We start from the raw sequence: 23,881 nt of genomic DNA on the forward strand, positions 1-23,881 counted from the left end.
TGATCAGGTTTACCGTGTGGTAGGCCTACTGCTCAACTGACAGACACAAATGACTGACCATTAAGTTCTTTTGTATTAATATTGCGTAATATGATACCCTTATCCCTTTTCTCTATGGGGTCAAGCATGAAGTGAGACGAATCTTCATAGCAGGTTTTTACGACTAGATGCCCTTCCTGACGGCAACCTCATCAGAGGAGTTAATGAGATGAAATGAATGGCATGATATAGGAGTAATTAAAACTGATTATATTTACTCTATATGTAGGCCTAAAAGTCATGTGTTTACCATTTATTGTCTTTTTAAATTTAGAAATACTGTCTTCCAACAAAAATTGCTAGTAAAACATTAAGTTCGTTAAAGAATAGTGTAGAATGTTCACATGTACAATTTATAGCTTTTTATAGGGTAGAAGTCCTGTGTTCACTGCACAAAATTTCAGGTTGTCACATATTGCCCCCCAACCCCCACATACTTCTTCGGATGTAGGATGTAAAAGTGAAAAGAAAAGAAAAAAAAGGGTGGGGGGGGGGTGTGAGTTCTAATGCTCGTGTAAATACGGTACTTAAAAGATGGCATAAAATCCTTGTTCTCAAATATGGTGAAAAAATATTTGTATTATTAGTATTCAACAATAATTATCAAATATTATTATGCTTATAAACTTTAATCACATTTAAAGAAAAGGGACATAGGTTTGAGTTGCTGATATGTCTACAGTGCATGTAATCCGATAAAAACTTAAGTTGGACACGAAAATCAAAACTGACTGCTAAAATATTATTAAAATGTGTTTTCATTTGCTGTTCTGCAACAACACTTTGCTGATATCTTAATTCCCCACAGCACAGAATTTCGATAACCTTCCAAACTCCTTGGACCTTGCGCCTCCGTATACCTACATATTGGGCATTCTGAATGTGTTTTCCTGTCAGATAACCCTCCTGTGCAATATTCCCAAATTATAAGAGAAGATACAGTCATTCTTTCTGTCCTGGTGGCAACCTGTGATCATCAGCATATTTGACAATCTACAGGACCATTATGAAAAATGCACAAGACGCGACGATGTACATTTTGAACATGTGGTTTACCGACTCAGGTAGATAAGTCTTGCCGTCATCACCTTGCATGTTATATTGGTGTATCTTGATGTTCAGAGCATGTTTGTAATTTCAGTACAGTTTTTTTTTGCTGCATACTGTACTATGGTACACATTGTGTATATTGTTTCTGTTGTAATGATCCCTTAATCTACTCGAAAACATAGTTAGTATTTTTGAATGAATTATCAATTGGAGAGAGAGAGAAAATCCACTTATGATAGCTGCTCTGATACATTAGACGTCCATTATAGTGAGAATTCAAATGGCAAAAAATTTACTTGCTATTGCAGATTCGTAGAAGTCCGGAAAAACCCATACACATTAAAAATCTTTATGATATGGCAATCAGTTTGTTCAAAACCTGCGTTTTTGCTGATCATATCAACACTAAGGCTTACTTGTATGTTCAAAATCCAATACTATGTGAAAGATGGTTTAATTTCATTCTGAAAAAAATATAATATCTCTCCAGAGGCCTGTGTGGTAAATGTTTCAGTTTTCTTCTTCAATGAGCATTGCCCGACCTAAATGTGTATGATTTCAAGCGCACATAGAAAAATTAAAATCACCTTGCTACAAATTAACATGGGAATAGCCCTTCTGAAATTTAAGTAGATGCAAGAAAATATTAACTCTCCTCTGAAATCAGTGATGTACTCTGCCATATCTTGAGGTGTATCACATTCTTACTTAATTTTGATTATATAACATAAAATTAAGCGTTTGTTTACTTCAGCCTTTATTTGTAACGAGTTAACAACTGCTATCGGCCACGTTATGTACGCATTTATTACAAAAAGATGTTAACCTCTTTCATTTTGAATTTTCTTTTAGAGAACAGTAGTCGATGGGTATTACTAATCGACTCAGACATCGCCTTTGAATGTCGATGAGAGAGCTCGCAAGTGTATATAGCGAGAAAACGATACGGTACTGAAGATGATTGATCGCATTTTGTGGCAAATGTTAAAATGTTCTGATTCAGAGTCACTTAACTTAACCATACTATATGTATCATGAAAAACAACATATTCCTAACGCCAGTAGAGAAATGATAACATTCTCGCTATAAATTTACACGGAAATAGCCTCTCTGAAATTTCACCAGACACAAGAAAATATAATCTAACATCTGAAATCAGTGATGCACTCTGCCATATCTTGAGGTATATATTACATTCTTACTTAATTTCACTGTAGAGTATTAAAATTAAGCAATCTTTTACTTAGCCTATATTTCTAAAAAGTTAACTGCTATCGACCATGTTATTTAAGTATTTATTATGAAAACATCTTCTCCTCCTTCATTTCTGATTTTCTTTACAGAAGAGCAGTTCAGGTTCCCTATGGGAATCAACATCTATATCATCTGATGACCAGGCAGGCATCAATTTTTGGTAATGTGACCATGTCTCTCATAGTGCATTGGCACTGCCGGTGGCTCCAAATAGCCTACGCAGCGGCCTCCACGGTTTGCACTAGCCATGCATCTTGGTGGGTGTGCTATTTACCAACTGATGAGTCCAACTTAGCACGCTGGGGCGAAACGCTGGCAACCAGGAATGAATTAGCTGGAAAATTTTACAATGTCCAATAACTGACCATTTATATTGGTATTATAAATTTACTCATTCGGGACAAATATTTCAGCACTTGGCATATGAGAAGGACGAAGAAACAGAAAAGAGTGGGTAACAAAGGAGATTTTGGAGAAAATGGAAGAAAGAAAAAAAGTAGAAAGTACAGAAAGCTAAATAATGAGTTAAGAAGAGAAACTTACACAGCTAGAGAAAAGTGATTAAATAAGAAATGTGTGGAGAATGAGAGTTTGGTAAGAGAAGGGAAATATGAACAGATGTATCAAGAAGCAAAGAAGATGGCATTTAAAAGGAAAATTTCTAGGACAGGAAGAACAATTCAAAGAAGTGATGGAATAATCTCTGATCCAAATGAGACTTTAAAACAATGGAAAGTATACGGTATGTGTAGTCTTTGTATGCGACTGAAGATAGGCCACTAGACATCCAAATAGAAGAAGAAAGTAAAGTGACTGAAGATGAAAAGGAATTCTCTGTACTTGAGGATGAAGTTGCACTTGCTATTAAAGAAATGAGATGAGGAAAAGCATGTGGAATTGATGACCTACCAATAGAGATTGTAAAAGGGTTAGGAAATCAGGGTACGCAAATTTTAACATCACTTTGTAACAGAATATATGAGACATGCCAGTGGCCTGAAGATTTTCTAACCACAGTAATGATTCCTATAGCAAAGAAGAAGGATGCATGTAAGTTTGAAGATCACAGGACCATAAGTCTGATTTCCCATGCAGCAAAAGTACTACAGTAGAACCTCGATAATTTGAAATCGGCTAATTCAAAATCTCGCCTAATTCGAAGCAGCTCTCATTCCCCAAAACATGAGGTACGGATTTGCATGTTATTTAAATGATTTAATTCGAAATATGGATAATTCATAATTAGAAGAACAATGTCAGTCCCGTTAGTGAAATTCAGACTTAATTCGAAACTGCCTTTACATTTTGAAAAAAAAAATTATTTTACAGATTATTTTAAATTCAAAATTTCTCCGCGTCATGAAAGAACATGTCTTCCAGAACGTACAGGGGTAAATTTTTTGCACTTTCACATACTTCCACGTGTCTACAGTGTGCTTCATATCTGCTATGTTCGAGCGGAATCGTAATTATTTTTTATTTGGCGTTCTAAGGAACACCACAATATCACGTAGCAGGCAGTGTGCGGAGAGGTAGAATCCGCGAGCACTGGCGATGCCAACAGTTGGCGAAAAAGTATGGCTTATAGCCTATAATCAATTCGTACGCACCAAAAATTGTCAGTGCTGATGAAACTGCGTTGTTTGTTTTATTTATTTTTTTGTGCTGAGGCCAAACGGACTTATGGTTTTAAAGGAGAGAATTGTCAGCCGGGAAATGTACTGTGTTGCTTTGCAGTGCACACGGAAGCGAGAGACTTCCTTCCCCCGTTATAGGAAAATTTGAAAAGCCAGGATGTTTTAAGGGTTTTGGGCACTTACCTTGCCAGTACAAGGCATCTAAAAATGCAAACAGTACAATAATCCAAGAGATAAAGCATTTGCACAAGGGAGCCAGCATAATTTTTCCTAGTCTTTGAATCGTGTTTTTCTTCCTTTCATTGTGTGAGGTTATGTTTGCCATTGTTTTATACAAGTGCATTATTTGAATAATGTAAGTTAACTGTACCTTGTTGGATACATTTCTAAAATAGTGTTTTTCACAGCCTTTGAAAAGTTTAAACTGAGAATCAAGGTGATTGCATGCATTAATGGGTCTTAGAAGTGCCATGGTGGGAAATCGTACAAGTATAGTCACTGTACTGTTCTTGTAATGTGGACAGAACCGAGAGACTTTCTCCCCTTTTCATAGGAAAGTTCGATAAGCCGCGATGTTTTAAGGGCATCGGGTACTTTCTGTGCAAGCACAAGGCATCTAAAATGCATACAGTACAGTAATCCAAAGAATACAGCACTTGAACAGGGGAGCCAGCTTAGATTTCTCCTCGTCTTTGAATCATGTTTTCTCTCTTTCGATTTCATTGTGTGAGGTTACGTTTGCCATTGAGGTATCCAAGTGCATTATTCGAATACTGTAAATGTACCTTGTTGGATACATTTTGGAAGTAGTTTTTCCCCACGCATTTGAGAGTTTTAAACTGTGAATCAAGGTTAATTGCATGCAGTAATGGGTCTTAGAATATATTACGCCGCAAGGGTTGGCATTTCCGAAGTACGTGTTGGCGGTTAATTCGAAATCACGTAATTCAGATTTTTGCATCCCAACGACTTCGAATTAACAAGGTTTTACTGTATTGAGAGTCCTGAATCGTTTACAGTAGAACCTCGATTATACGTTCCCGGAAACTACGTTTTCCCGTATTATCCGTTCAAATTACGTGGTCCCGCGAGCATCCTAATTAAATCACGTTGTAAAAATCCCGCATTATCTGTTCCTTGAAGAAACGATTCCCCGGATCAACCGTCCAGAAATTTTAGTCCCATCAACGCTAAATCCTCGATCACACATTTTTCAAGAAACTGTCTCTTATGTAAGGACGGCTACGGCATACTTACCTGTACGGATCTTGGGTGTTGACGTCCTGTCATTACGGTAATTTGAAGAAGTATTGTACTGGAAAAGAGATCGGCGGTGAACTTGCATAAGGGATCATCTTTGCATCCCATTCTGGTAGTATTGTTTAGAGAATTCTCGGAAATCATAAAGCAGAGAGTGTCCACGACAATTGGAAGAAGGCAGAGCGCATTTCGACAGCTCTATTTGAAGACGGAACGAGTTTCGTCAAATGTTCGTACTTGCAAATCGTCTACATTATGTCCAGGGTTAGATGTTAATTTTTTTACGTTTTTCGAGTGTATCGCCGAACAGGTTTTCGGCATTTCCCTCAGGGCACTGTAGTCACTGGGCTTTCAGGCAGGAATCGAAACTACTCCTTTTTAAGTAACACAAATTTAGTATTTTAATATTATCGTATACAATTATGTTATCGAGACCAGAACAGATGTTCCACGTTACATACCGTTAATAAAGCCATGGGAGGTTTTGGGATTGCCTATTACTGTTTTCGTCCTAGTATTAAGACTGGGAATTTCACGTTTTTGTGTTAAAATTGTATAAAAGCCGCAGTCGTTTTATTTGCGCACGTTACATTTAAAATGCTTTGTATCATTTTGCACTCGTACCGATTTGTACAGCGAGCGCGCTTTCCAGCTGAGTTCAAGGTCGCGAATAATCGTTATTTCGGAATGTTAATGATATTTTTTCTCTTTCCAATTTGATTGTGATTAGTGTCGGGCAGAACTAAATACAATACATTCGAGAAATTGAGGATTGATATACTTTCGAAACCATATTCTTGAGTTCAACATAACCTTTAAAAGTTGATGTAGGCCTAATTTACGTGGTACAATATTTCTATAAACTGACTACGAACAGTATACCGGTGACCAAATTACAATGGAAGATTTTTTAAAAAAATTGCCATCACGTTGGACGCTTTTGTATCTAATGTGCTTTATTTTATTAAATTAGAGAATGAAAATCTACTTGTGGTCGATTGTCGCTTGGTGTTATGGGTATTAGATTTTCAGAGAGTTTGGCTGATCAAAGTTGCTGAACTGAGAGAAGTTTTCAAAGGAATATGACGTTTTCAGAGGAAACTGACGGAGTTTTCCTGGTAAAACTGAATGTAAAGTTTCGAGATTTTTAAGTCGCGTACCGGTAATTAACGTTTGAAGCCAGCCCCGCGGTCTAATTTGTCTGCCTCTCACCCGGAGGGCCCGGGTTCGATTACTGGCCAGGTCAGGCATTTTTACCTGGATATGAGGATTGGTTCCAGGTTCATTCATTCTACGATTACCTTTAATTGAGGAGCTATTTAATGGTGATATGGCGACCCGGGTCTAGAGAGCCAGGAATAACGGCCGAGAGGATTCATTATGCTGACCATGCGTCACCTCGTAATCTGCAGGCCTTCGGACCGAGGGTGGTCGCTTAGTAGGTGGAAGGCCCATTGGGGCTGTAGTCTGGTTTGGTTTAGGGACGTTTCTAAGATTATAAGTATACATATTTCATTTTTGTGATGTTTAGCCGAATTGTTGATGGTTCATTCATTCCCGGATTTTCCGTTTTCCCGTGTTGTACGTTTGTTTTCCGTGGTCCCTCCAAAAACAGAGAATCGAGGTTCCACTGTATATAAAAAATTAGATGAATCGGTTAAGGAAGAGCAGTATGGATGTAGAAAGGGAAAAGGTACAAGAGATGCTATTGGGTCACTAAGAACTATTGGAGAAGGATACATTGAAAAAGGAAGACTAGTATTTGTGACATTTATTGGCCTTGGAAAAGGCTTTTGGTAGAGTTCAATGGGAGAAATTGATGGGCGTACTGAAGAAGAACGGAGTAGACTGGATAGAAAGAAGGCTAATTAAGAACATTTACATAAACCAAACTGTCCAAGTCAGAATAGGACATGATCTGTCAGAAGGGAGCAGAATTGACAGAGGGGTGAGGCAAAGCTGTTGTCTTTCACCAACGCTGTTTATTATATACCTGGAGGAATTAATTGCAAATTGCTTTCAAGGAAAACAAGGTGTGGCAGTTGGAGGAAAAATAATTGAATGCATTCGATTTGCAGATGACATGGCAATTCTAGCAGAAACTGAGAAAATGATAAATGCTATGTTGGAAAAATTGAACAGATCCTGTAAGAAGTTAGGCATGAAAATTAATAGGAAAAAGACCAAGGCAATGATCATGGGGTCAAAGGACTCCACAGCTAAAATAACACTTTCGGCGGAGGTGATCGAACAAGTGTCTAAATTCAAATATTTGGAAAGCATAATCAGAAATGATCTTTATTGCTTGGACGAAGTGAAGACTAGAATTGGAATGGCCAAGGAAGCATATATGAAACAAAATATACTGTTGAGTCGGCCTCTAAATAGGGACCTTAAGAAGAGGTTAGTGAAATGAAGTGCTTTGTGTGGAGTGTGGCACTTTATGCGGCTGAGACTTGGACGTTCAGAAAAGAGGAAGAAAGAAGACTATACTGAAATTCAAGTTAAGAGCTTAGGAAAAGTATCCTTCCGCACGTGAGCACGTCCCCTGTTCCCCCTTCCCGTCTCGTCACGGTTCACCATCTCCGCCACAACCAGCTTATCATTAACGCCGTGCGTCCATCTGACAAGTACAGTACTTCATTCTGAAATAGTGAAGCATCAAACGAAATCACTGCCTTTCACATAGCTGTACTTTGATTACGTTCCATACCTATTTATTCCTCCATTGACCATATAAAACCTACAGATTACTGACGAATTCCGAGGCAAGAGAAGCAAGAATTATTTTTGTTTCATAATGCGATTTGTGTGAGGCACATGGAGACTTACAACATACGTATACGATTCCGCTCTCTTGCAACGACTGTCAGTGGCAGTTTCTCATAGTTAAAAAAGCTGAAAAACCCACCGGTGAGTGGGATTGCAAAATACAATGCTTCCAGGAATGCTGTAAATATTGTAGTCTCGTCATTCGGAAGGTAAAAACGAACTCATGATCCTCTCATGACAACATTTCTGTAGGTAGAGTGCGGTTGCGAATATAAAGTAAAGTACACATTATTATTATTATTATTATTATTATTATTATTATCATAATCGAATACGCCAAAGATCCTATTCCCATACCGTGTTAAGGCCCTTCCTGTTTTATTTACGGCGAGTGCTGAGCTGACACATCGTTCTTTCCCTGGAGACTTGGATTTTCCATTCCAAGCGAGCTGCGTAAACACTGTACACAGAAACGCCGATCAGCTGCGCGGACTTTTTCACGTCTTCCACAGTCCACAGTGGATTCTAATCTCGTAGGCTACTGTAAACGTTTAAAACAATTTGGTTTAGATTTTCTACTTTATTTTCCTCTACTTTTGTTAGCTTTAAAGTATTTCACAGGGAACTCAAGCGTCACAGCATCACACACGTCTTGCTCACAGCTGGCAGCCATTATGAATACTGAACAGTGAACACGCTGTTGCAGCCAGTATTGCCAACAGTTTTCTTGGATCCATCTTCAACGTCCCACCTATTATGCGAACTTATCAACAGTGGAATGAACTCGAACAAACTTACTAAGTACACAGTGCAATAAGATATCAATATCATATTAAATTATTATTATTTTGCTACATACACCACTGAGAACAATAACTATTCACAGCCATCTACGTATGAAATATAAGAGTTGGTAACGAACCCGAATAACATACAACCTGTGATATATTTTCCATATTTATCCAGGGCAAAAATTTTAATTCATCAAGTCAGTTCACCAGAATATCTAACCAAACTGAAGGAAGCTCCTGACTTCAGGAACAAGTAACAAACCTAGGGAACTATTTGGCGCTGCGGAAGCCTTTTCACCGACCAGAAGTCTGACTAACATCAAAGGGACCGCTAAGGTCTTAAGTTGACTGTCAGTATAGAAGCGTTTGAAATGTGGATCTGGCGGAAGATGGAGAAAATCAGCTAGCAGGAAAAAGTAAGGAATGAGGAGGTATTAAAAAGAGTGGGTAAAGGTCGGAGAATGATATTGGAATGCATTCAAAGACAGAAGAAAAATTGGTTAGGCCACTGCTTGCGACGAAATTGTTTAATACCCAAAGCATTGGAAAGCAAGATACAAGGAAAACTGAAGAGAGGAAGGAAGAGGTATCAGCTAGTGGACAGTGTAAAGGTAAATACACTGACTGACAGAGCAAATGCAACACCAAGAAGGGGTGGTCAGAACTTTATGCCAATTGCAGGGTAGACTGACGTCACTGAGGTATGCTCATGATGTGAAATGCGCCGCTGTGCTGCGCACGTAGCGAACGATAAATGGGACACGGCGTTGGCGAATGGCCCACTTCGTACCGTGATTTCTCAGCCGACAGTCATTGTAGAACGTGTTGTCGTGTGCCACAGGACACGTGTATAGCTAAGAATGCCAGGCCGCCGTCAACGGAGGCATTTCCAGCAGACAGACGACTTTACGAGGGGTATGGTGATCGGGCTGAGAAGGGCAGGTTGGTCGCTTCGTCAAATCGCAGCCGATACCCATAGGGATGTGTCCACGGTGCAGCGCCTGTGGCGAAGATGGTGGCACGTGCGAGGGGTCCAGGCGCAGCCTGAGTGACGTCAGCACGCGAGGATCGGCGCATCCGCCGCCAAGCGGTGGCAGCCCCGCTCGCCACGTCAACCGCCATTCTTCAACATGTGCAAGACACCCTGGCTGTTCCAATATCGACCAGAACAATTTCCCGTCGATTGGTTGAAGGAGGCCTGCACTCCCGGCTCCCTGCGTCCGCTCAGAAGACTACCATTGACTCCACAGCATAGACGTACACGCCTGGCATGGTGCCGGGCTAGAGCGACTTGGATGAGGGAATGGCGGAACGTCGTGTTCTCCGATGAGTCACGCTTCTGTTCTGTCAGTGATAGTCACCGCAGACGAGTGTGGCGTCGGCGTGGAGAAAGGTCAAATCCGGCAGTAACTGTGGAGCGCCCTACCGCTAGACAACGCGGCATCATGGTTTGGGGCGCTATTGCGTATGATTCCACGTCACCTCTAGTGCGTATTCAAGGCACGTTAAATGCCCACCGCTACGTGCAGCATGTGCTGCGGCCGGTGGCACTCCCGTACCTTCAGGGGCTGCCCAATGCTCTGTTTCAGCAGGATAATGCCCGCCCACACACTGCTCGCATCTCCCAACAGGCTCTACGAGGTGTACAGTTGCTTCCGTGGCCAGCGTACTCTCCGGATCTCTCACCAATCGAACACGTGTGGGATCTCATTGGACGCCGTTTGCAAACTCTGCCCCAGCCTCGTACGGACGACCAACTGTGGCAAATGGTTGACAGAGAATGGAGAACCATCCCTCAGGACACCATCCGCACTCTTATTGACTCTGTACCTCGACGTGTTTCTGCGTGCATCGCCGCTCGCGGTGGTCCTACATCCTACTGAGTCGATGCCGTGCGCATTGTGTAACCTGCATATCGGTTTGAAATAAACATCAATTTCTCGTCCGTGCCGTCTCTGTTTTTTCCCCAACTTTCATCCCTTTCGAACCACTCCTTCTTGGTGTTGCATTTGCTCTGTCAGTCAGTGTAGAAGCTATTGGAAGACAAGGAGGATGGCTGAAGACAGAACAGCGTGGAGAATTCATGCGAAGACCTGCCAATAGGCAGATCAACATCTATATCATCTGATGGCCGGGCAGGCATTTTTTTTTTTTTTCTTGCTAGCGGCTTTACGTCGCACCGACACAGGTCTTATGGCGACGACGGGATAGGAAAGGACTAGGAGTTGGAAGGAAACAGCCATGGCCTTAATTAAGGTACAGCGCCAGCATTTGCCTGGTGTGATAATGGGAAACCACTAAAAACCATCTTCAGGGCTGCCGACATTGGGATTCGAACCCACTATCTCCAGGGTGTAAGCTCACAGCTGCACGCCTCTAACCGCACGGCTAACTCGCGCAGTGGCATCAATTTTTGGTAATGAGACAAAGTCTCTCATAGTGCATTGGCACTGCCGGTGGCTCCAAATAGCCTACGTGTTGGCCTCCACGGTATGCACTAGACCTGCGTCTTAGTGGGTGTGCTATTTACCAACTGATGAGCCTGACTTAGCACACTGGGGTGAAACACTGGCAACCAGGAATGAGTTAGCTGGAAAATAATGGACCATTTATATTGGCAATAGAGGAGCAGTTGATGGGTATTACTGATCGACTCCAACATCACCAATATAAATGGTCTGTTATTGGACATCATAAATTTTCCCGCTAACTGGAAAATATACACCCACTTATTCAAAAGCATCACCTAACCTAACTTAATCATACTGTATATGTCCAATAACGGACCATTTATATGGTATTATAAATTTACTTATTCAGGACAAATATTTGAGGTTCCCTATGGAAATCAACATCTATCATCCAACATCACCTTCAAATGTTGACGAAAGAGCTCGCAAATGCACATAGCAAGAAAACGATACCGTATCGAAGAGTATCAGTCACATTTTGTGGCAAACGTTTCAGTTTCCTTATTCAAACAGCGTCACCTAACCTAATCATTCTGTACATTTCATGAAAACATATTTGAAGCACCAGTAGAGAAATTATAACCTTCTCGCTATAAATTGACATGATAATAGCCTTTCCTAAATTTAACAAGATGCGAGAAGATATAAACTAACCTCTCAAATCATATCCTCAGGTGTATCCCATTCTTACTTAAATGCAGTATTTAGCATTAAATTAACGTTTACTTCAGCCTTTATTTTTAACGAGTTGACAATTGCTATTGGACATGTTATTTACACATTTATTACGAAAACATGTTCTCTTTCATTTCCATTTTTCCTTACTGAACAGCAGTTGACGGGTATTACTAATAGACTCTGACATCGCCTTCAAATGTCGACGGAAGAGCTCACTAGTAGATATGATGAGGATGCTTCTTGTTTAGAGGGGCCTAACATCTATGTCATTGGCCCCGCTAGTGGACATAGCGAGGAAATGATACTGAAGATGATCGACTGCATGCGATATAATTGCTGAGTGCATAGGCCTAAATATTGGTAACGGGAAAAATCATGCACGCACAATCGCTCATAATAACAAATGTCTGCGTGATAGGGCTCTCGCTGTTTATTATAGGAATTTTGAAGGGACAGTCAAAACTGATGTTATAACGGGGTTCTTGTTATATGCATTACTCGTTATACTGGACTGCTACTGTACTAGGGATGCCTTACAAGAACTCCTGCGCAACTAAATTCCAGCAATTTGGCATCTCCAAAACCTGTAAAAGGAGTTAGTGGGACGTAAAGCAAATAACATTATTATTATTATTATTATTATTATTATTATTACTAGGGAAACCACAGAGGTTCAGCCTGCCGATTAATCCATAAGAACAATAAGAAAATACATTTAATTCATTTTCATTGGAAAATGAATTCTATTTATTCAAATAACGTTTAAGTTATACAGATGATTTTGTACTATTTGGAGTGAATCTCTCAAAATCACAGTTGACATTTCTTGTAGAACATTAGTAGGAAGTTGAAACCTTTTGAGAATATTCACAGTGAAGTTTGTGATTGTTCAGCATGCACCAAACAATATACCAATAACTTCCCAGTTATTAATTTTATACCTGTGTACCAAGTCACGAAAGCAAGGCTCATAGTGCCTTTTCTTTGCTGGATCGTGCTCTTTGGACTGCTTTTCATTTCGCTCAAATCTGACTGTAGGACAGGGTATTTAGTATTCTTTGTGGTCACTGTGACCATTATTCTCCACTTCACTTACAATTTCATCTTCAAGTTTGCACTTCGGTTGTAACTTAGGCCATCGTCTATTGTTGCATACGTTTCATAGTCACACTGATTGAACATATCACAGTCTATTTTTTGCAGAAATGCAGATAATGGCAGATCATCACTGTCATCGAACTTACCTTCACTTTCGGCGGCATTTATTTCTTTGGTTGATGAGATTCTGACATGGTGGAATGGTGACCTGCTTCCATGCTTTTGTAATGCATCTGATTGCATCTGTCAGTGGAATAGAATAATCCTGCTTTTTCTCTGTGTTCTATCATTTTCAACAATATCAGCTTATGATAGTGCATTTGAGACTCCTAATTCCTTGATCCATGGGCTGCAATATGCTGGTTGTATTTACAAGAAGGAAAAAAAAAAAAAAAAAAAAAAAGCTTAAAAGTTCTCCAGACCTGAGATTACAGGATCTGCTGGACAGTTGTCTACAAGAACCAGGATCTTCCTTTTCTGAATTCTAAGCTCTTGATTCCAGCACCTCATTTCAGCTTCAAACAATTCGGTAGTCATCCAGGATCTTTTATTAGCACTGTAGTGTACTGGCAGGTTTTTACATGCCTAAAGGTGTGTTTTCCAAGGTGCGACTCTAGCCGCCACGGCAGCCAGAGCCGCAATGACTGGGGTCGCCATATACGTTGACGACAGCAGCCGCAAGCGACGGGCACGTGGGGTGTTTTCTTAGACACAATTCCAGCCGCTAGTCGCGCAGTCCATTCCGTCAGAAATGGACGAGAACACGGGCGATTTCGTTAGTGGCAGGGCTTTCCTTGACATTTGAATGGAAGAAGAAGAATTGTTAATGTGGTATCTTGGCCCGAAAAGAAGGAAAGTAAACAGTATATTTGCATCGCACTATGAGGAATGACGCTATAACAATTTAATAAATTAACAGGCCTCTTTTAAGTGATCAGACAAAGTTCAGGAACTATTTCAGACTGAGTGTTTAGTTATATTCCCTTTTAAAAAGTGAAATTTTGAAAACCCCGTGCAATCGGTACAAGAAACCTATCAGCCCAGCTGAGAAACTTGCACTCACTCTCAGGTACGGATATTTTAATCTTATTTTAACAGTGTTTAGCTCAACTGAATAAGTGTTTTTACAGTAAGACATAACGGTCAGTAAATCCGTGGTCGTAATAGACTTCAAGAATTTTTTTATTTTATTATATTTTTTTTTTTTTTTTTTTTTTTTTTTTTTTTTTTTTTTGCTAGTGGCTTTATGTCGCACCGACACAGATAGGTCTTATGGCGACGATGGCATAAGAAAGGCCTAGGACCTAGAAGGAAGCGGTCGTGGCTTCATTAAGGTACAGCCCCAGCATTTGCCTGGTATAAAAATGGGAAATCACGGAAAAACCATCTTCAGGACTGCTGATAGTGGGATTCGATCCCACTATCTCCCGGATGCAAGCTCACAACTGCGCGCCGCTAACAGCACAGTCAACTGGCCCGGTAAACTTCAAGTTTAACAAACCCTCAACTTAATTGAGTGACACAACATTAATTGCACCAATATGTCAATTATTTACATGCCATTCCATCGGTGTAAGCTAGGGAATGAAGGAATCAATAAAAACGCATAAAAATGATAATGCAGAGTGGGACTTGCATTTTATTTAAAAGTACATATTACACTGTATGTTCATTCCTATAAATTATGACCCAGTAATCTTGACAAGATATCAAGACTGTTTACATCTGAGCACGGGTGGCTTTTATCGGCCCTTGATTGACAGGGAAGAATGCTTGCGGAGGAGGTGTTGAGCAATAGTCACTTCCGTCGCAGGGACTGTGCCCGCCAGCACTGCTCACTGCACCAGTGTGGCGGCTCAATCCACAATCGCAGCGAGTTGCAGACCAAATTCAAACTGCGCATGCGCGGAGATGGAGAGTGCTGTCGTCATGCGGCTACAATCGCTGTTGCGGCTACAATGGCACCTTGGAAAACGCACTTTAAAACATCAGATTTTTTGATTTGCTAATCACGAACAGATTTTTCCTTCTCTGTTCGGCTGCATTAGCACAAACCAGAAATGTTCTTCACTGTTTAGATAACTTGCCACTAACACATTTTTCACCTTTCAATTTCAGAGTTTTGTTCAGTGTCAATCTAAAGAAAATGCCAGTCTTGCCTGCATTGAAGTTGTCACAATCACCATATCCTTCGTACACACTTTGCCATAACTAATGTTATGATGTTGTTTGAATCTGTCAATCCAGCTACTGGTGCACACAGATTCTTCATCTTTTAATTTCTTGGCAAATTCTTCTGCTTTCACTATAAGGAGAGGTCCACTAATAGGTACATTGTAGCTTCTCTGTTGCTCAAGCCACTTAAGCAGTGCTTTGTCCACGTCGTTCCATTCAAGTTTTCGTAGCTGCTTAATTTTCGAACAGTTCTGTTCAAATTCAGCAACAATTTTATCCTTGCTCTTCCAGATTGTTTGGACTGTTGAATTAAGAAGACCAAACTCACAACACACGTCAGCTGTTTTAATTCTGTTCTCAATTTTGTTAATCACTTTTTCTTCCAACGTTAAAACTTTTCTTTTAGTAATCATACTGTGTTAAAATGTGTGCACTTAGAGGAAACTTCTAGTTGAAACTGACCGCACCCAGGTACTGTTAATACTCCAAGAATTTGGACGGGTTACAATAGGGTGGGGAATCTGCCTGCATTCCTGAGGTCTGTGACAAAAGGGGCAAGAAAGAATTTTGCCAGGTTGCCAAATTTCAACAAAATGTTTGGGACAGCTGCAGCGTACTTATGGATCTTGGTGTTAACATCACGTCATTGCGATAATTAGAGCAAGTACTGTACTGGAAAAGCGATCGGCAGTAAACTTGCATAAGAGACCATCTTAGCATCGTATTCGGGTGGTATTATTTAGAAATACCTCGGAAATCGTAAAGCAAAGAGTGGCCACAACAATTTGAAGGAGACAAGAGCGCATTTCGACAGCTCTACTTGAAGACGGAACAAGTTTAGTCAAATGTTCATACTTGTAAAACTTCTACATTATGCCCAGACATTTTACTTTCTTCAATTGTATCGCTGAACAGGTTTTCAGTACTTCCCTCAGGGCACTGTATAGGTTTCAGGTACGAATCGAAACTGCTCCTTCTTAACACAAATTTAATATTTCAACATTATCGCATATTTCAGTATTATCCGAGACCACAACAGATATTACACCTTACATACATAAAGCCATGGGAGGTTTCGGGATTGCCTATTACTGTTTTGGCCCTAATATAACACTGGAAATTTTATGTTTTTTAAGTTGCATACTAGAAATTAATGTTGGAAGTCGCCCCTCGGTCTAACCCGGACGGCCCGGGTTCAATTCCCGGCCAGATCAGGCATGTTTACTTGGATGTGAGGGCTGGTTCCAGGTCCACTCAGCCTACTATTACCTTTAACTGAAGAGCTATCTAATGGTTGAGACGGCAACCTCAGTCTAGAGAGCCAGGAATAACAGCCGAGAGGATTTGTTGCACTGTCCATACGTCACCTCGTAATCTGCAGGGCTTTGGACTGAGCAGCGGTCATTGGCAGGCGAAGGCCCATTGGGGCTGTAGTTTGGTTTGGTGTAGGAGTGTTTGTGAGATTATGATTTATACATATTTCATTTTTGTGATATTTAGCCATTTAGCCATTTGTTCCTGCATTTTCCGTTTTCCCGTGTTGTACTTTTTTTTTTCCATGGTCCTGCCAAAAAACAGAGAATCGAGGTTCCACTCTATATGATGTGATTTAAGTGCTCCAGTGTGGGCATAAAAATATGTAAATTAATTAATTTTGGAATGTTAGGTCATGTAATTATTATATGCGGACACATTTCAAACCTGCAACCAGGATAGTCTTCAGAGCCGTAACAAAGACTAATGAAAATTGTTAATGGCAATTGTCACTGTATAGTAACTAGATTCAAGGTAAAAGACCCTATTAGAAATGTAGTTCATTCTAGGGCCTCCAGAGTTAAGGAGAGAGATGTTGAAGAGTTAACCATGGAAAGTAGCCATGTTCTACTCAGCAGTGTTCTCCCCAGAAATTTTAGTCAGCTGGGTGGCGGGAATGAGTATGATAACATGATAACATTTCAATTTATTCTCCTCGGGGCATTAACAATTTATATCAGGCAGGTAAATATTAACTATAAAATTGAACTATTTTAGTGTTAATGCCAGGAACAAGACCGAGTAATTTCAAGTTCTAGTATTTTACTGCTTGCTCATAATCGTGTAGCACCGGGGCTTACCCTTTGGTTGCTGTGGCTTGCCATACAGGTTTGTGACATAGCATGGAATCAAGTGCTCGCATGCAATTCCATGCTAGTTCAGACACCACTCAAACACACTACATGATAGTCAAGCTAAACGTGTAAACTCCGATGTAAGCACCCAGTGATTCAAACCTGTATGAATATTATATAACTAGCACTTATGTAGGTTATGTTAACCGGGCGATCTGTGAAAACTGCAGGGCAGTGCACCAGTTGAAAAGGTCCTGGGGAGAACACATCTTAGCATATAGCCGTTCTCTTTGTTAAAACGATTGGGGTGTTTAACAGTTTCTGTCGCCTCACGAATGATTCTAGGTGTAAATCATTTCTCTTCATAAAAACTGATGGATGTTGCATTAAAAATGATTTGATGGCCATTATTAGAGCTAGGATTTTTATGCAGTATGAAGTAGTGAAACATGTACATAAATATGTAACCAAAAGCACCAAAATATGTAGAAGGAGTAAAATATGTATTACTAGGGCTAGGATTTTCATGATGGAGCATATATTTTTTGTAAGGCTGATAAGTTCCTTAAATATATATAAATGCTTGTTATGAAAAAGTAATCAAATGATAGTACTTTAAGTCATATTTATGCATAAATGGTCATTTCTATGTGATAGAACATATTTTAGATAGTAAATGGTCATATTCATATTTTCACTCTTTCAGGTAGTAAAGACCTTTTCTCATTCAGTTTCTTTCTCCCATGTTCAATTGAGTTGTTGTATTACTCAGAATTACACATCGCATTTTGTTTCCTGGAAAATGGTAAGAACCTACGTTCCTCTCCTATTTCTGTGGAATTCACAATATGGAGTTTACCCTTGCGCAACAGTGAGCAGGTAGCTACTTAAGGCTGTCCTTCGTAATCTGGTGTGTCTCAGAGGTTATTGAATCTTGCTGAAGTCGTGTGTGTTCTGTGTAGTATAGTTCAGAAAAAAATTCCTAAAATGAAGCAAAGTATTTGAGTAAAATTACGACAGTTCGTATCTCAACATGGTGAGAAAGTGCTCTCGAGTGATTGGTAAAATACTGTATTGTAAACTGTGTGATGTAAGAGTAACTGCGAAGAAGTCATTTAACGTTCAGCAGCATGTGGCAACAGAAAAACACAAACGTAGAGTACAATGAATCGAAAATGGAAAGACACTACAGCAAATGCTCCTAGGAGAATCTTGCCAGTCTTATTCGTCATTTTGTGAAGAACTTTGTACAGCCTTTCTTTGTGCCAACATTCCCTTAAATAAGCTCAATCATCCAAAATTTTGTGAATTCTTAAAAAAATACACCGGCGAATCTCTTCCCAATCCTCCCACTTTAAGAAAGGACTACATCAGCCGAAGCTACCAAAAAAAAAAAAAGACTATTCAAGAAATCAAACAACGGGTTACAAATAAGAAAATATGGGTATCAATTGATGAAACTACAGAATCTATTATGGGAAGATATATTGAGAATGTCATTGTGGGGACTTTGGGAGAAAATGGTCCAGGTGAAACATTTCTAATAAACTGTGAGCATTTAGAAAAAGTAAATTTTTCTACCATTATGCGTGCCATATGGACCAAAGGCATTCAGCATGACAGTGTGCTGCTCTTCGTAACAGACGTGCCTTATATGGTGAAAGCTGCCAAATCACTAAAAGCATTGTATAGTAAAATGGTGCATGTGACTTGTTTAGCTCACACCTTACACAGAGTTGCAGAAGAAATTCGTAGTCAATTCAGTGAGGTTGATAAATTGATTGGGTGTGTCAAGAAGGTCTTCTTGAAAACCCCTTCACATGTTGCTCATTCAAGTTGCCAGCTCCAGACATTCCCTTGCTGCCTTCTCCCATTTTGACAAGATGGGAATCCTGGATTGAATCCTGCAACTCTTACTGCCAGAACTTCAACATTGTGAAAAGTATCATTGATTCATTTGATAGCAGTGAAGCTGCTTCAGTTGGACTAGCCCTGGAATTAATGTCTAATTTTGACATTTCAGGTCAACTTTCATACATCATATAAAATTTTGGTTTTCTTCCTGCTACTATAACTGCTTTGGAGCAATCAGAAGTGCCACTAGCAAAGCAGATAAAACTAGTATAAATAACTGTGAATAAATTTAATGTTGTTTGTGGTAAAGTGGGGCAAGAAGTATGAAAGAAAATGGAAAAGGTGTTAGTAAAAAACGAAGGGTATCACACATTGTGTTCCATTTCAGTGATTTTGTTGGGTGAAAAGTTTTCTCTTTATCATTTAAAATTAGATTCAAATGATATTGTCCATTTCAAATATGCTCCTCTTGTGTCAGCTGAAGTAGAACGAACTTTTTTAAAGTACAAGGCTTTGTTGGCTGAAAATAGGAAATCTGTTTTATTGGAAAATTTGCACAAGGTTTTCATTGTATATTGCAACTCAGGACCCATAAACTGAAGATACAAAGCATGTGAAAATAATCGCAGCATGCGCTAACTACATACTGATAATTTTAATAAAATAAGAAGCACACTACAATATCAAATTGCATAGTTTAACTTCTCTTGTGCATTTTATTCATAAATAAATGGTTTGTTGTCATAAACTGACTTATTGATTTTTCAACTGGAATTTTACCTCAAATATAATACTGTTATGTCATATTTTTTATGTTATTGTGCATATTTTGATAAATTTTAGGTCATAAGAGCATTTTCTCTGTGCATACATATTATGGTGATTTTTAGGTCATAAAAATCCTAGCCCTAATTATCACATATTAAATATAAGCCTAATATTCTGTCAGTTTCAACACACGAAACATGCTCTATAATAAATTTTATTGAACTGTGATGTATTATTTAATCCTTTTCTTTGTTACAACACTCAAAGCATGTTTATACAAATGTTGTAGCACAGTGAACAACAAAGTATTTTTCAATGTATTCTGGGGTCATTGAAAGATGATTTTTGCTCAGGATGTTCTCACATGATGTAACTGGGGCAAATTTTAGGAGAGGAATGTTTGCTGGAGAAATGTCCTCCGATGGATCATCATCATCTCCATTTAGAATTCAGCACATCCTGTGAAATGTTGAATAACCAGGATTTCTCTTCAAAACTTTTTGCAATTTACTCAATACACTTACATCAGTTTCCCCATACACAGCACTTAGTTTTTCAATTAGCATCATCTATGACAGGAATAGAACCTTGCAGTGGCAGTCCTGATGGTTCCAGACATTTGATGCTTTCTGGAAACCAGCTGAGGATGCCCCTGTTGTAGGCAATTGAGAAGACCGCTTAGGGGTCACTAAAGGCAGTTTGTGATTAGTAGCTACAGCGCTTCCAGATCAAAAGTATCTATAACAGTCTTTATAACATCTAGATGCTCAGTATAAAAGTTGACTGCTTATAAGATAAAACTATTCCAGATCCATTATGAACATCAAATGGGAAGATAACATACTGAGCACAACAGTTCTTGAGAGGGCAGACCACCAACAGTACAGAGGCTACCGTCATTGGTCACGAACTCGGAGGATTTGGTGTGTCCAGCATATGAGGGATGACAGACTTTTTCAACAAACCCTGCATTGTGAAATTAGTACAAGTCTCGTGGTGTCTCTCGGAAGCGCTATAAGGATCAACTCGAGAAGGTGTTATGGAGCAGGAACATTGATCTGAGTTCTCGGTGTGTACACTAGTATCAGCTGCCATTAATTGATAGACATATTTAAGGGCCTCACTGTGTGTTTGAACTGGATCATTTAAGTGAATTGGACACCATTGAGTGATGAGTCCACACAATCACCTTTCATATTCTGTTGCAAAAGGAAGGGTCAGTTGTCCACGTACAATAGCAATCAGATATTGGCTAAGGTGTGGGTGAAAGTTCGATAGGTCGTTGGAATTTGACCTTCATGTTAAAAACAATGGTTGGTTGATCATTCTTACTATAATACAGTAGCTATTTTCAGGCACAAGGATGGTTGTGGAAGGCTAGTTAACCTTCGTACAAGTATGAGGAATTTTTGTTCGTACTACATAAAATTTTCAACAAGTGTTACAGGGGTCAAGTTATACAGATTTGATGGTCAAGATTTAAGTTGATAGGTGGTCAACTTAACAGAGTGAACTCCATGTATGAACAAATGCAAATTTGCGTGTTCCATAAAAGCTGTCTATTAAAACAGGTGGTCATGTTTTAGAGGTAGTCAACTTTACAGGTTTTATTGTACTATAAATTGCTGGACAGGCTCTTTATATTAATATTGTCTGTTTAACTTACCATTTTATCTGATGCAGGGTCCGATCTTGAGCAGGATGGTTAAGAGGGCATTTGGTGTAGTTTTATATCTCAGAAAAGTGACTAGTATCATTTTGGGTAATTATCATTCTAACTTGTTCTAAAAGCTTAAAAGTGCATTTTGTTTATTGCAAAATTTAAATAAACACCTGTTTATTAACCCTTCAAGCCGGTGTTAAATGTTGACCAACCCTGCAGCGGTAATAAATTGTAGAAAAATATCAATATTTTACATGCTATCACAAACAAGCTCCCTACTCTTCAACATAGCAACAGCAGACATTACTTAGGTGGTGGAGTCTGGGAGAGGGAAGATCTGATTTATGCAGACAATACAGCTATGTTCTCAAGTTCCAGAGAGGAATTACAAAACAGGTTGAATTGACTGACTGATTGGGCCAATAGAAACGACCTACAAATAAATAGCTTGAAAACAGTCACGATGACATTCATAAGAGGAGGAAAAATAATCAAGGAAGATGTACTGTACCTGAATGATGAACCACTTCGCAATGTTAGCTTCTTTAAATATCTAGGCATAGCATTACAGACACAAGGAAAACTTTCACCCTTCACATCAAAGATAAGGTAGTCAGGGCCGTGCAAGATATCAGCAAATTACGTGACTTGTCAGTAGAGACAGCATTGAAACTTCTCAAAGCAAAGTTTGTCCCTGTCATAACGTATGGTCTCTGTCTTATTTGGGATAATCTCAGTAAGAGTAATTTAAAAGATCTGGAGAATGTTAAAGCCATCTACTTAAAGAAAGTGTTATGCTTGTCAAAATACACTCTATCATGACTCACTTATGAGCTAGTTCGGAAATCTTTCTTCATAGATGATCTGAGATCAACTTTACAACTGCCATCAATGGAAGATTATTCCCAACTGCTCCTAGAGCTCCAGCAAATTAAGAAAGAAATCCCTTTAGATTTCTACTCCACGGCAGCAATGACATCCACTGAATGGAAAGCTCCAGGCTACAAGCTTCGTCACACCTTAACACGCTTTGCGATCCACGGTTTTCATCACAAAATCTGTGCAACGAAAGTGTACCATCACCCATCTATGGATTGCATTTGTGTTCTATGCAAAAGACGTTGTGATAGATATCATGCTCTTCTTTGTACAGAAAGACTAGTGTCATTACGAGAGCTCTGCCCTGGGTGATTTTGTGTATTATTTTATGCACATTGTGTGCTCTTCTCCCATTAATAAATAAACAAACATTGCTATAACTTCTAAACGACTTATCCGATTTAGTTCAAATTAAGTGGATGTTCCTCTCATATCATGTAGATGTAGTATTATTACAAGATACTAGAATCATTCCGTATTGATGGTTTTCACTTTACAAAGGAAATTTAATATGTCCCCCTATTCAGTACATACACATCTCCATCATTAGATGGAGTAATAATAGTCGCACATGTATCAACTCATTTGAGTCATCTTCAGTGAAAAAAGGATAGTTTTATTACATAATTGGTGCTAAAATGTAATGAATTAAAACAATAAGTGATTATGGCGAGATTGTGGACCTCTTAGTCTAAAATGTGCAGTTTGTAAAGTAGATGTAGTATCTACATACAAAAAGGTGGCACCTTGCATGCAAAGTAAACAAATGCCTAATTACCTTATTAGAAATCCAGTTGGGTGTGGAATTTTTTGAAGCATGAAATGTCGAGATTAGTTCAAATCTATCCAGTGTTATGGTCTGAGGGAAAATTGAGGTTTCAAGAAAGGGATCCCCACTAAAATATGATTTGACCATTGGCTTCTGAATTATATCCATAAGAACAAGCCGAGAACTACATAGATTTCTTCTCTTGTCACTTCTTTCCGCAGTCTCATTTGGGACCTTTTATTCAAGGGACTGCATTTCTGAATCTTTTTTTTCTGCATCTCTGATCTCTCTAACATTAACACCCACTAACACTTATCAATTTTACAATTAAAATATATCCCAAACACTCGTAGTTGTTGGGCCACACGTATGCGTGAAAGGGATTTTTGTTGGAAGAAAATTTGAATCAGCAGTTGCCTATGACCACTCGGATGAGCATTCACTGATATTACTATTGTTATTTACATCACACATAATTTCCTCGTGTGCATAATCATCACTAACACTTTCATTATCATTCAAATCATTCTCATCAGCACATTTACCTAATATGCGTTCGAGAGCTGCTTTAGATAAATTCAGACCATGCAGAGATGCTGCCATATTGTTTACGC

The 23,881-nt window shown here is 39.2% G+C and overlaps 1 protein-coding gene across 3 annotated transcripts in view; it reads left to right on the forward strand.

The window, feature by feature from the left end:
• LOC136857127 (transcription elongation regulator 1) overlaps positions 1-23,881 on the forward strand; it is a 513,780-nt gene that overhangs the window by 445,454 nt on the left and 44,445 nt on the right. The window lies entirely within an intron of this gene.

Source organism: Anabrus simplex, chromosome 1, assembly GCF_040414725.1.
Source record: "Anabrus simplex isolate iqAnaSimp1 chromosome 1, ASM4041472v1, whole genome shotgun sequence".
In the NCBI taxonomy this organism is placed as follows: Eukaryota; Metazoa; Arthropoda; class Insecta; order Orthoptera; family Tettigoniidae; genus Anabrus; species Anabrus simplex.